Genomic DNA, 15,070 nt, shown 5'->3' on the forward strand with positions numbered 1-15,070 from the left:
CCTATGTGAAACCACAAATAGAACAAACAGCTTTTGCTACAATTGTCGGAATGCAATCTAAATGGTCTTATGATTGATCTCATCCCCTCATAAGCTATACAATAATAAACCCCTGCCCCCTATAGATAAAGAAGTGTTATACACTAGAAGAACGCAATCACTTGGAATATGTTACATAAAACTGTTCATGTTTAGTGAAGGGCACTCATTGTAGTGAGAGTTTCAGTGAGGATCAATAGTTTTATTCATCTTTTGTTGTAATGTGGTTAAAAATAACAAGAATTCTGTGGTTCCTTTTGGGTTATACAATTGACATTGTTCTTCTACCCTTTGCATACTTGTGGCTTTCCCAAACTAATATATCTAGATAGCAATTTAAGTAAAAATTAATAGCATGTATATATTGTATATGCATCCTCTTATTACTTCCTTACCATACATGCCTGTGTGTAGTTTTCTAGTAATGGTTGTTTTAAGTGTTGGAAGAATATAGTGTTCATTCTTATATGACCTTGATCTCCAGTGTTTGCTAGGAACTGCAATATGTGTAGTTGACAAGAACAAACGGCAAGTTTCATTGTGCTGAATAGATAAGGTTTGTGAGTTATTGCTAAAGTGTATACCAGCCATAAGAAAAGGTCAATATCTCTCAAAGAGTATGCACAATATTTTAGGTATCCAGTTAATCACATTTTAACAGCTCAATTTTAATATAACGACCTAAAACAAGTCGTGTTTACAGTTCAAAGTGCTTTCTGGTGGCAAGAATCCAATAAATGTACTTATTTTATCTTAGAAATGTGGGATAGTGTAATATGCCAGAGGGGTTATTGCAGATTCAGACATTGCGGCACCATTGCTTCTGTGCCTGGTCATAAGAGCATCAAAAAGAATGTATTAATCTGTTAATGCATGTAAGATCGAGGACAGTTAGCGCTTGATGGGGGAGACGTAATATTCATAATGCCATGTTATGTGCACTCTTGTAAGAGACATACTTTCCGGTAATATAATATTAGACTTTATTGTGTACTATTAGTTTAGCTTTTTCAGCTTCTTTAATTCAGCTCTGAAACGTTCTGACACGCTTGTTAAGATGTAATAAGTAAACACAACATAATACATCATAAAACCTGCATCACCAGAAAAATTATATGGTTGTAGTGGAGTATTAGGCTGGGTTCACACAGTTTTTTGACGAGTTTTTTGACGTGGAAACCGCGCCGCAAAACGCGCCAAAAACGGCCAAAAATGCCTCCCATTGATTTCAATGGGAGGTGGAGGCAGTTTTTTCCCGCTAGTGGAAAAACCATCTCGCGGGAAAAAGAAGGGACATGCCCTATCTTCGGCCGTTTACGCCTCTGACCTCCCATTGACATCAATGGGAGGCAGAGAAAGCGTATTTCGAGGCGTTTTGCAGGCAGAGGAAAAACTGCCTCAAAGTTCCAAACGGGATTTTGAGGCAGATTTTCCTCCTGCAAAAAACTCAGTGTGAACCCAGCCTTAAAAGAGAACCATTCACCTGCCCATACACGTGCAGCTGAGCGCACCATGTAATAGGCAGGACTGCACAAACCTTGTCTCACTTTAAAATAATGTTCTATCCTCCTCTGTTAATTAGATAGCGGTGTACCGTTATATTTGGTGCATGATAAGTAAATAACCCCCTGAACTGTCAATGGAAGCGTGTTACTTATCGCTCTGTCACTGTCCAATCAGCTATGGACAGTGTAAGAGTGCGCGCACATTCTACAGAACGACAAGACTGTGTGATCTCGCGAGAGAGATCACACAACACAAGCCGCTCTCACACTGTCCATAGCTGATTGGACAGTGTCAGAGTGATAAGTAACACGCCCCCATGCCATTTAAAAATAAAGAAGCGCCCCATTGACAGTTCAGGGGGCTATTTATATATTGGGCATCAAATATAACGGCAACGATATCAAAATAACCGAGGAGGATAGAATTTTTTTTTAAAGTGAGACAAGGTTTGTGCAGCAGTGCCTATTAATGGTGCACTCAGCTGCACATGTATGGGCAGGTGAAATGTTCTCTTTAAATTTGATTTAAGGAGGGACAGTAGATAAGCTTTGTTCATGTGAGACAGCGAGAAAAAGTACCTATTGTACCTCCAGCTCCTTACCCCTTTAGAAACGTTCCCTTTTAACTAAATACAAAAACACGCTAATATACAATAACAGGAACTTTGCACTCCAGTGTATTTTTCATAAAGTGATTTTTTTTTTTAAATTAAAAACATGCTGTAGGTAATAACCCAAAATAATATAAAGTTTCGGTCTTACACCAGACCATTTTTATACACTACAAGATAATGATATACAAAATAATAATTAAAAATAAACGGACATATGTATGCATTGTATTCTATTTACATATCCTCATAGTCTAGGATGAAATAAGTCGAAACCAAGATACAGGTATAAAATTGTCTGTACACATACTTATTATGCAGTATTCAGGTGATTTTAGTTAATCCAGAGTAGATCCCATGACTTGAAAAACAGGAATACACAGAAATTGTATCTGTAGTGTGTCATCAATATAGTAAATATAGATGAGAATATTAGTACATCTGGGGTGATGTTTAAAAGAATGAGGATCTGTATATCATGATAGTTGTGTCAGTAAAAACTGACAAAAATATAATTCTAGCGTATAAAGTCAGCCTTAGTGGTATACATAGTAAGCCTAGTCCTAATGTGCATAAGAAGTTCATAGGGATAGCTCCCATATTGCAGTCTAATAAAGTTTCAAACGATCACCGTGTAAAGAAAGGGAAATGTTATATTACTTTGGGTTACTACCTGCTGTATGATTAAAAAAAAAATTGCTTTTTAAAAAATACTGGAGTGCGAAGTCCCTGTTATTAAAGACAAAAACAGTGAGTAAAGCCTCATGCACATGACTGGGTCCCAACAAAAATCTGTAAGACATCCCCCCACCTTCTATGTGTTATTTATAATACTGGCATCTCCTTATGTGGCAGGGGAATCTTTGGGCACCCTCAGGGAGCAGATCCAATGTGCAACTGCTAACTCTACCTCCCTTTTAGCTACACCACTACCACAGTACATAGCTAGAGCATGAGCTTTACTGGATTAAATTATTACACTTTTCTATTTATATTCCATTTATTCCATAGTCTCTTCATTCCATTTATAATACTGGTATCTTACTTAGACCTTTGGGCCCCCTCAGGAAGAATGACCTGAGTACGACTGCTAACTCTGCCCCTATAGCTTCCACCCTGGAGCCTATACAGCAGCAGACATAGTGCCAATGGCTTTGTACTAGTGCATGAGGCCTTATTGGATTAAATTCCCATAGTATTCTATTGTTAAAAATATTCTTATAAACAACATGTTACATATAGTAAAACATGGTTTGTTTTTTTTAAACGTATACAAAACACAATAAATAACGATGCTCAAAGAACCCTTAAAGGGTATCTGTCCTTTCATTTAATTTTTCAGGATATGCTACCAATGCGTGTGTACATTAGGAGAAGCACTCTTTCTGGCCATTATATGACTTAAATTTTTCCATTTTTAGCAGTTTTCCCCTTTGCATGCTAGATCTATAGTTTGCATTTTTCTCTGAGCTGGGGGGTAGAGCCTAGCACCCATACAATACACACAGTAAGAAGAGAATCTACTCCATAACCTTCTCTCTCACTCAGAAACAGCCCCAGGATCATGCAGGACACATATATAGAGAAGTACTGACCTGTACTGGTGTAAATAAAGTTCTTTGGTTGTGATAGAAGGTTTCTATAACCGTCATTCTGCTGTTATCTCCTGCTCTTCCTGCTCACTCTTCCCCCTCCCCTCTCCATAGGCTTCGATAGACATGTGTAATCTGATACATGTGAGCTGCAGTCCGACTTGAGACGGACAGAGCTGAACTTTCAGAGTGAAAGTCAGTTTAACAGAGGGAGGGGAAGCAGAAAAACAGCCAGATAAAAGTAGAAAGAGGCTTGTTACTCTGATAAGATATATTACAAAGTTTCTTATAATCGCCTGTACTATTCACTTATGCAAAGTTTGTTGAAATGACAGTGCCCATTTAAGCATTAGTGCATTAATCAATAACCAAAGTGATATTAGGATGAGCATATAACAGTTAACAATGTCATCTCTTCAAAGAATCCCCAGATGTAACACACCACCTTATACATTGCTTACAATTGGATAGTTTCTGTTGATGAATTAATAAAATCAGTTTTTATCTAAGACCTTAGCTTTATGTGGGAACACAAACTAATACCATTGCAATAATCAACTAAAAAAGAAATAAACACCATACTAACTGGAGCCTTACTAATCATGATTTTACAATACCCATCAAATATATTTTTCCCACTCATCAAAATAATAGGACAATGTGAAGGGTGGGAAACTGCAAAAAAACAAACCTTGTACCCTAGGTAATATGTACCACTGAGACCCCAAATTGTACCAATCTGGTATTTTCTAACAACCTCAAATTATTTACTTCTCAACTCCCTAACCTCTAACCAGTCGTCTAGATCTTATGCACACTGTGTCCATTCGAAGGGACACACCTTAACATAGAGGTTGGGTACAGTTAGAGCTCAGTGGGAAATTTAATGTAGATTGTGGAGTAACCAAGGAGAGGAGGGAAAGATTCACAGGAGACAGGGGTGTTGACACAACTAATCAGCCATTCCCCAATAAATGGTAAAAAATGTGCCTTTAATGTGGTCTCTACACTTTAATGTAAGAGAACTCCAATTAATAAATCAAATGGTTAGTGCAATATATTTGGTAGCTGCTACAGTACTGTACAGCCATTGTATCTGGAAATGCTATGCAACAATTACCATTAAAATCTTATTATATGAAAATAACTGCTTTATCCTAGAAAAGTAGCACTCTATCTTGTGCTACTTCGACATGAACCAGGGGCTTAGACAAAGTCCCCACAAATTTCAAGCATCATCGGATTCAGTTGAGCACTACATGATTTCAGTGCAGAAGATATGTTATCATGTTAACTATGCCTTAAATCGACTTCTTGTATTTTAGGACACCCCGCCCCCCAAAAAAACTTCAGAAATCAGTGTCACACAATATATTAAACAATTTGATGTTTGTTGAAAAAAATAATACAGTGGTTAAGGTTAGGTTCACATTTGCGTAGGCTATTATATTCCTCTATTCGATCAAAGAAAAATGTAATTTAAGTTGTGAAGAATCCGTCACATGATGGACACCAACAGCGCCTGACACAACCCACTAATTTATAATTGGCTCTGTCAGGTTCAGTGATGGTGTCTGCGTTTTGACCGCTTATGGTGGAGCTTAATAACTCAAATGTGAACCTAGCCTAACCTGTGGTTTTAAGTGCTTTTGTTCTTGGCTATCAACACTGTTGATGTCTGCAGGCACTGCCATAGGAAATATCTAGGTATTGCCATGCCAGCATCATTCTTGTCAATCTGATCAATGTGGAGATGTGGCTATTCCTGCATGCTCTACTTGCCTCTCTCTCTCTCTGTATGTGAACAAGCTGTACATGTATTTTTGAATCAAATAGAAAGAAAAAGGAGCTTGACAATAGTAGGGTCCTTCAAAACTTAATATTATCAATGATCAATGAAGGATTAGTATACAGCAGCTCACATTATTTGACAGCCACTGTTTGATCTCTCTGACCAGCAGGATTGTTCTGTGATTGCCTCTGTCAGTGACCTTCAATCAGAGCTGCCTTTAGGCAGGAGCCTACTGTGCCTAATAGGAAAACATGGCCCTGGGTTTCGAGGAACAGCTGAAATTTGTAGAACCAGACGTCATGCACTTACAACATATATGGATTGAGGTATGCTTTAAGACTACCAATATGTTATTGACAGTTAGTCAGACCATGAGACATTATCGCCAATCTTTAGAGTAAAATATATTATGCCTGTTGAGTAATCACTTTGAAAACCTAATGAAACCTAACGAAAAAATGAAAAGGGCATGAATAAGAAGTTTTCTGTGACTCACCAGTGAAAGAATTAGCTGTAAAGTACAGAATTTATTTAGTCACCAACAGTGAAAAGGATCATTTTAAATGCAGTCCTCTGCTATAAGCCATTTAGATAGTGCCCTTGAGGCTTAAACACAGCATGGCAATATACAATGCCATGTTTAGATTAAAAAAAACTGCCTGGGTATCAATCTTTGTAATTTGAAATGAAAAAAGTAGATCTCTATATAATGATCTGTCAATGACACAATACATAGACGAGTGTTACAGTTAGGAGCTGGCATGGTGCTGATCGTGTTAGGAGAAAGAGCATATACTGGCTGGGCACAAAAGGTAGGACAGTATAAATAGTTAAATAATTATATCCACTGGCATAAATGCTCAGTATGTTCTTATTATCATGCCGCAGTTTACCTCCTTCAGAAGCTCAGCAAGACTTCTCTATGTAAGAAAGGCACTTACAAAAGTTCACTGACCATTTAACTTAAAATACTTCTACCATGACAAGGAAGGTAAGCAAGCAAAAATATATGAGGGAAAATGTAGAGTATCTCTTAGAATAAAATTCTTCACCTGTGTCTGAATTAATAGATTCCTTACACACTATTAGTCCAATGTAGAAAGGCAATTTACAATTCACCAAGGTTTAAATAAATTATTCAAAAAAAAGTTATCAGATTCTAAAAACATCCATGCAAAATCACACTGCAAATAAACATGCATTTTGTAACATCACACAAAATATATTATTATATAAGTTGTGCCCTATTTGTAAAATATTGAATCCTTTTTTGAGGGTTTTTTCCACCATTAGCGTTAACATATTGTTAGGAGATGCTAAGACTTCCCAATTGATGGGGGTCTGAACGGAGCTGCGTTGCCGTCCCTGCACAACAGGGGGAAGAAACACACAGTTTTCAGAGAAACTGACAAAGTACCTTCTGCCCCTTTGTTTTCAGGATCGGCAGGGGACCCAGAGGTCAGACCCCCACCGTAGTGGTGGCCTACCATAGTTTTTTTACTCCGTTGCAATCAGTACCCCTGTATAAATGTGCAAAAGTAATAGAATAAAAAAACAAGTATCCACGCATGGTATCCAATATTTGGCGGTACACCTTACTAAACTAAATCAAGTTCTTGCAATATGCAGAAATGAAAAAGTTAGCAAACATCTGATCTTGCCTGAGGAAGCCGCAGGCAGACAATTATTTTCCCCTCTATGACATCGACATTCCCTAATCAGCAGGGTGGCGACAGAGTGGCATGAGATGCTCATGACTTTACATGGTCCTAAAATGCCCAGTGGATACATCTCAAGTCATTTACATATGATGGCTGAAAACTTTATATTATAATCATGAAGGGTATTGAGTATCCTTATATGGGGTCAATAGAGGGGACCACTTATATTCCTAGGGGTACATGGAAGTGTAAACGGTTTAGGAGGGAGAAAGGAGGTGATAGGTTCAATTTAAACATTTGTAGAACCAAAGACAGTTTGTAGACGTAGAAGTTAGCGCTAACCATAGCTCAGGATATATTGCACCTTTTGGTATATTCTATCACACTGAATAGTTATTAGATTTTATTTTCTTTTTGTACTATTGATGCTAGAACTAGCTATAGCAAACCATCATACACGAGGAGAGGAATGTTCAGGCCTCTTGAGCTGCAGAGCAAATATACTTTGACATGGCAATCACTCTAAATAGTGTCTTAATTTCCTAATCCATCAAAGCTAATTGGTTAATATGGGTAATGCACATGTGTGTTTCACAGACTGTTAAACAGGTATACAGTAGTTAAACTATTTTGAGCAAATTATCTGTTAGCTCTATGACTATACAGTATTATCTTTAAAGTCACAGAGAAAACCTCTTCTGGTCATACTAAGAAATTTTAATTAAAATCTATTTCACCTAAGGAATTTTAATTACTTCAGAGAAATAGCACAGTATTTTATGCTTTTCTTTAGAAGAAAGACCTTAGTTATACCACTTCTCATATTTTCATCTCGATAAATGTCCTTTAATACTGTGTTAAGTCAATTTCTAAAAATATTCACTGATTACCCGCTAACAATGGATCAAATGAAATATAATTAAGACCCTTTGTCACTCTTCTTCTATGAGTAAGAGCATTAATATTTATCTTTTATTCAGCCGTTATTTTATTAAACTTCCTTTTTAAAAAGGTTGTGGAACAAAGCATAGGTTATAAGTTCAGAATGAAATGGTATATTTATAAAAACTTCTTTGTATAACTAGAATGTGCGAAATTATTCCTAATACAGTCCTACAAATGAAAAATACCAATAAAAGTGAATTTAGCTTATTTTTAAAGAGGTTGTTCCACAATTAAATATTACAATTCTCTGGTAGATCATGCTGCAAAACATAACATTTGTTTAGTTGGAGCTATTAATTTTAAAAATGCTCTTGTGCTAAATATTGCTGTTACATATTTGTTATGGCGCCCCTGGTTTTCTTATGATTCCCTTCTTAGAATGTCCACCTAAAGTGTGCAGTGCCGGCAGCCACATGCCCAGTAGCTGTCCCTTCAGTCCTGATCTGCAGAATACCTACCTAATGTGCCCAGTTCTGGTGGGAAGAAGCTGAAATTGGATTTTTATTGGCTGACTTGCACAACAGCAGGAATCACTCCCCAAGCTGTGCCCAAGAGGATCCTGGCAGTGGGGATGAGCTACTGGCTTTGTGTGACCACTGGCACTAGAAACATTAGGTGGACTTTCCAAAAAGAAGTAATAAATAACACCAGTGGGCATCATAACAAGTATATAACAGCAATATTTCTGCATAGGAACTTTTAAATATCTAGTCTTCACTCCTTGTTTTATTATGTGTTGTCCAGTTTTGCTATTTGCTGGGGTATGAAAATTTATATAGGATCCTATCATCTATATGGCATGTCCCTTTTGTGCTAATTATTTTATTTGGAGCTGGTACATGTGAAATTCCCACCTTCTACCATTGACGATCGTTTAGACCCCTCTTGGCCTCTATCCCTCATCTATTTATCATTGTCTACCAATTAACTTGCCTGCTTCTGATATTCTCCCAAATTTCCTATGCTTCTGATATTCTCCCAAATTTCCTATGCTTCTGATATTCTCCCAAATTTCAAAACAGTTATTCCTGATATAGTGCATCTCTGGAGGACTTTGAATGTTTATTAACAATAATGCTTTATTCCATCTTGTGTCATACTGCTGCACCAATCCTATATTAATATCAAGCTGCGTTGTTCAGTCACTAAATATTCCTTATGTGCACCATAGGATTCCTTAGTGCTAATTCATTTATCTGATATTTAAACAGCAGCCTTGAATAAATTATTTATTGTTTACATTCATCTGCGCATTTACTAATATTTAGCATTTTAATTGAAGTTCCATATAAACAATTAATGTAAAATAACATTTACAAATGGCATTACCTTCATATAATATTTATATATGCAAATTCATTTACCATCCTAATTAACTGCAAACTATTATACATTCTGATATTGTGTAGATGCATTATTTCAATTCCAATTATTCATGCTTCACAATAACTGATAATTAAATATAGCCGATTACATACTGTAGTTTATATTGTAACATAACATAATTCAAGGTAATACATGACTCAGACTAACTTTATACATTGACTTGGGTAAGTATTGACATTGGTTTATATACAGTCATTGAAATGTAACAATACATGGCACATTTAAGACTTTATTCTAGGCTGTTTCTTAGAATAACATTTTCTTTTTCCTTTTATTGGATTCAAGTGAACAATAAAATACATTACACATCTATGCCCATCTAATTGCATTCTTTTTCACATTACACTGTAAAAATGTTAATGTCAATTTCAATTCATTTAGATTTTTATAGTATGTTGGTCTTTAGTGACAAATGTTTACTTACTGGTTTTAAATATTTAAAATGAGGTATTTCACATCTCACATATGGATAATATATATGGTATTTGACGCACCGGACCATAAGACGCACCCATAATTAGAAGCATAAAAGAGGGAAAAAATGTTTGCTGTACATTTCCGATGGGTAATATTTAGTTTATAAGGTACAGCTACAGTAATATTCATGTGACATGGTGCAGTTACAGTACAACAGTGCCCCACCACAAAGTCAGACGCATTGCCCCACCACAATGTCAGCCACATTTCCCCATCATATTGCTAGCCACAGTGCCCCATAATATTGCCAGCCATACTACCCTCACTCTCCCCTGAGCTCACCGCACAGCAGAGGTGTGGATAGGTATGGTTTAAAGTGGATGTCTTTTATTGTCATTGCTACAGATTTTTTGATGTTCCTGTTCATAGCAGGGGAAGGTGTTACTGGAAAGTCCTTGCCAAGAATAAACTGCACAGATTTTTTTTGTGTATACAAATATCTGTGTTATCTACTCACTGAAAGTCAGATTTTACAGAAGTGCTTATGTAAGATGTGACTGTTTAGTGAGCAGATAAGGGCCCATTCACATAACAGTTTTTCCCTACGTTTCACATGTGCATAGGGAAAGCTCCCGACGTATATGCTAAACAAGCACAAGGAGCTTTTCATTATTTTTTTTTTCACTCATGCGGGTGATGACGTCTTTGACAATGGTGTGTTCCTGGCCTGCCACCCAGTGACTGCCTGGCAGTGTCAGAAGTTTGGTGGCGTAAATTTACACAGCCCCGCATTTCCCCCAATAGCAGTATTATTAGTAGGATGTGGCTGTAAAAAAGACGTGTCTTTCTGAACTATCAGGGCACAGACCAGCATGTCAGTTTCTTTTTTGTTTTTGAATAACTTTTTATTGAGGCTTGTTAAAGAGGATGGGGTAATAGCGGGATTCACTGGTTAGTGGCACCCACTATTACTACCGAATTTATAATCAGGGTCACTAGGGTTATGCCTAGTTCCCCTACCTTTTCCTTATACTAACGTCGATCTAATTGCTTTAGCGGCTACTCAAGGGAATACGACCTTATAGTAAATAAAGGTAATATTTATTAACATACAGTAATCACTCTCATATATATAATACAGTAACTAATCACAGTACAGTATAAACACGGTATCACAATCCTAATTATACCGCCACCCACTTACCTAAATATACATATGAATACAGTTACGTTACAACACAATACACATAAGTTACTTGTAATTCTCACACGCTCACTATCTCTGTCCCACTCCCTCCTAATATAACTTTTCCTATACACTAAGGGTTAATACGGGATAAGGAGGAACAAGGGGACAGCAAGGGTTAACTCAGGGACTCTGGGACAGCAAGGGTTAACTCAGGAACAAGGGGACAGCAAGGGTCAACTCAGGGACTCAGGGACAGCAAGGGTTAACTCAGGGACTCTGGGACAGCAAGGGTTAACTCAGGGACTCTGGGACAGCAAGGGTTAACTCAGGGACTCTGGGACAGCAAGGGTTAACTCAGGGACTCTGTGACAGCAAAGGGTTAACTCAGGGACTGTAGGGACTCAGGGAGAGCAAGGGGTTAACTCAGGGAACTCTGGGACAGTACTCAGGGAGATCAAGGAGTTAACTCAGGGAAGCAAGGGTTACAACAGGAGGAGACAGGGAGAGACAGGGTTAAGTGTAGCTGCTGCTACACTTGATACTTAGCCTGACTTTGTGGAGCAGCAAAGGCAGGAGCCCAGGTCTTTGGAGGAGAGAGAGAGGTGAGCCGTCGGTGGTGTGGGAGGCAAGCAGGCAGCTCTCAGCTGATCGTCTTCAGCTAGCTTCGGCTCCTGAGCGTACCGACGCAGGGCTATTTAACCCTGTCGGTACGCTCGCAGCGGGGAATGTGGCGCTTGCCCCTGGCTAGCATGGGTCGGCATGGTGATAATGTATCACCAGCCGACTCATGAGCGCCCGCACGAGACAGTCCGTGCGCGCGGGAGACTTGAAATGGAGACAGGGGATAACTATCCCTTGTCTCCATGGTTTCCTAACAAAGCAGGGCCATGCTAAATGTCCTGCTCTGCTTCCAACCGCATTCATGACCAGGGCTGTTGTTACAGCCCTGGCTCATGACACATTATATGTATTATACATACACATATATATTATATATATGTGTATATATATATATACATATACACTGTATACATACACACTATATATATATATATATATATATATATATATATATATATATATAAAAGAGTCCAAATACAATGTCAGCCGCACAGCCTTGTAAATCGTAGGTGGGTGCCGACCTGCCCAGGTCAGGGTTAACAGACCTGCTGTAGTAGAATCCAAAAATCAGGCAGCACTCCAAGGTATAAGCAAGGTAGAAAAAGGTGCTTTATTGGTCCATATATGGACCAATAAAGCACCTTTTTCTACCTTGCTTATACCTTGGAGTGCTGCCTGATTTTTGGATTCTATATATATATATATATATATATATATATATATATATATACACACATACATACATGGACACTTCCCTTTACAAGGCTTTTCAGAAAGGCAATAGTGCAATTACAATATGTGTAAGAGCGACAGTGTACACAATATACAAATAATTGTTAGGATTCACAATTAGAAGACTAGTGTGTACAAAGCATAATCTCTGCAATAGACAATTCAAACCATAAAAACAGATCAACAATGTATTATAAGGGTATGTGCACACACAAAATCAAAAACGTCTGAAAATACAGACCTGTTTTCAAGGGAAAACAGCTCATTATTCTCTGCCTTTTTTTAGCAACTTTAATACGTTGGAGTGCTGCCTGATTTTTGGAATATATATATATATATATATATATATATATATACATACATATATGGACACTTCCCTTTACAAGGCTTTTCAGAAAGGCAATAGTGCAATTACAATATGTGTAAGAGCGACAGTGTACACAATATACAAATAATTGTTAGGATTCACAATTAGAAGACTAGTGTGTACAAAGCATAATCTCTGCAATAGACAATTCAAACCATAAAAACAGATCAACAATGTATCATTATTCTCTGCCGTTTTCTTAGCAACTCGCGTTTTTCGCAGCTTTTTTTACGGCCGTTTCTGGAGCTGTTTTTCTATAGAGTCAATGAAAAATGGCTCCAAAGACGGCTTAAGAAGTGACATGCAGTTTTTTTCCCCGGGCATTTTTTTTACGCGCCCGTCAGAACATAACGCCGTATTTCCCATTGAAATCAATGGGCAGATGTTTGTAGGCGTTCTGCTGCCGATTTTTTACGGCCCGAAAAACAGCTGAAAAAACTATGTGTGAACATACCCTAAACGTTACGGTGTATGGTCTTTTCAAAGTCACCGAATGTCAGGGGGGGAAGCAAACGTACAAGGAAAAAGATCTCCATAAACACCAGGTCTGGTGGGTCTGTTAGACATTAGTCTCAGAATAGAAGAGAAGGGAAGCAAAATATCAATTGACATTATCAGACATAGGTGGGTCTTCACACCAAAGGTGTTTAAAGGAGTAATTTTTACAGAACGCCAGTTCTTTTGGTATTTGGCATGAGAATGATACTCAACATACGAGAGCTCTTCCATTCTCGCAAGCTGGGCTCCAGCATTTCAGTTTCTTGATGGCTAGAGGCTACGAATGGAATCGCGGGCCGCATGGTTTTGCATCCCTGCTTCTACCAATGCACAATCCCATGCTCCCACGTTCGCTTAGCTGCTTGTTTTTGCTACTTAGCTGCTCCTGCTAGTACAAGTTAGTCCCCTTGCTGCAAAATCTGTAGGCATTTGCCAGGGTGGGAGATGGGTGGCTGCCAATATTTCCTATTCAATGTACAGTAGCTTTCCCCATGGCACTTTAATAAAAATATATTAAAGCAATATACTTAAAAACTGTTTTTGAATAACTACTTACCTTCAGAAGTCAAGGTTTGTCTAGCTCTCACTTATTCTTGCTTATTTTATATTGTATAATTAAAACTCTATTTCATACTCAAGCTCTATTTCATATTGAATTCAAGCTATGATGTAGTGAAAATTCAGTGCCATAGAGTGACCTTAAACCTTCAATCATTCCTTCTAAGACAGCTATTAATAACTTCTAAATCTCTTTAGTTAATTTCATTGCACAGATTTCCATCTATTCTAAGATGAATGGATCTACAGCCAGAAATACGTAAAATGTTAAGAGTTTATATCAGTACAAAATATATGTGATTTTTTTTTGTGCGTGTAGAATTAAGAAGCAATATATTAATCTTAAATATATGAAATAGTGGTCAAAGGCAATATATTAGACTTTTAATATAGTTCATGAAATATGAAAATATTAGTAATAATAAAGTTTGCCGGATTCCAGCAGTTCTATATCCATATGTGGTAACGGGAAATATTTTTGAGGTTACTATTATAATAGCTTTCCCTTGAAATGAAAAATGTATGGAAGCTATACATGACGCTCTCTTGAGCGACAGGCTCTGTCCTAAGTAATATTATCTGTTCAATAGGAAATACTAGTCATATGCCCACTGCTTCTTTGAACTTTAACTACGGTGATTTATGAAAGACAATGACTGACAGAATATTCTGCAGAAAATGACACCAAAATGTACAGAAATACAGTATGCTCTAGTGTTATACTAAGTGTAAGAACATGTGGCCTAAGTTTGCTTCCGTTATATATAACTCTGCAGATTATTAAAGAATGGCATCCATTTCCTTTACCCTATCCATTACCTCAAAGAACTGGTACTCATGTCAGTATTATGTGAAATTCTTGCAAGTGTTAGGATATGTTCACACGGCTTATTTTCAGCCGCTTTTTGGGCCTCAACACCCCGAAGAATGGAAAAAAAAACTAAAGCTGAATGCCTCCAAACATCTGCCCATTCATTTCAATGGGAACAATGGTGTTTTATTCTGACGGGGCATTTTTTTTTACGCAGCCTTCGGTATTAATGGGTTAATATATGCCTCAAGCAAGAGGGAGCCTTGAATTCTGCTTTAAGAATTGGAGATATATGTAGATGTCTAGAGTATAGGGACAACTGTTGGATTGCAGTCCCACCTGTCCA

The sequence above is a fragment of the Rhinoderma darwinii genome, chromosome 5, assembly GCF_050947455.1.
Source record: "Rhinoderma darwinii isolate aRhiDar2 chromosome 5, aRhiDar2.hap1, whole genome shotgun sequence".
NCBI lineage: Eukaryota > Metazoa > Chordata > Amphibia > Anura > Rhinodermatidae > Rhinoderma > Rhinoderma darwinii.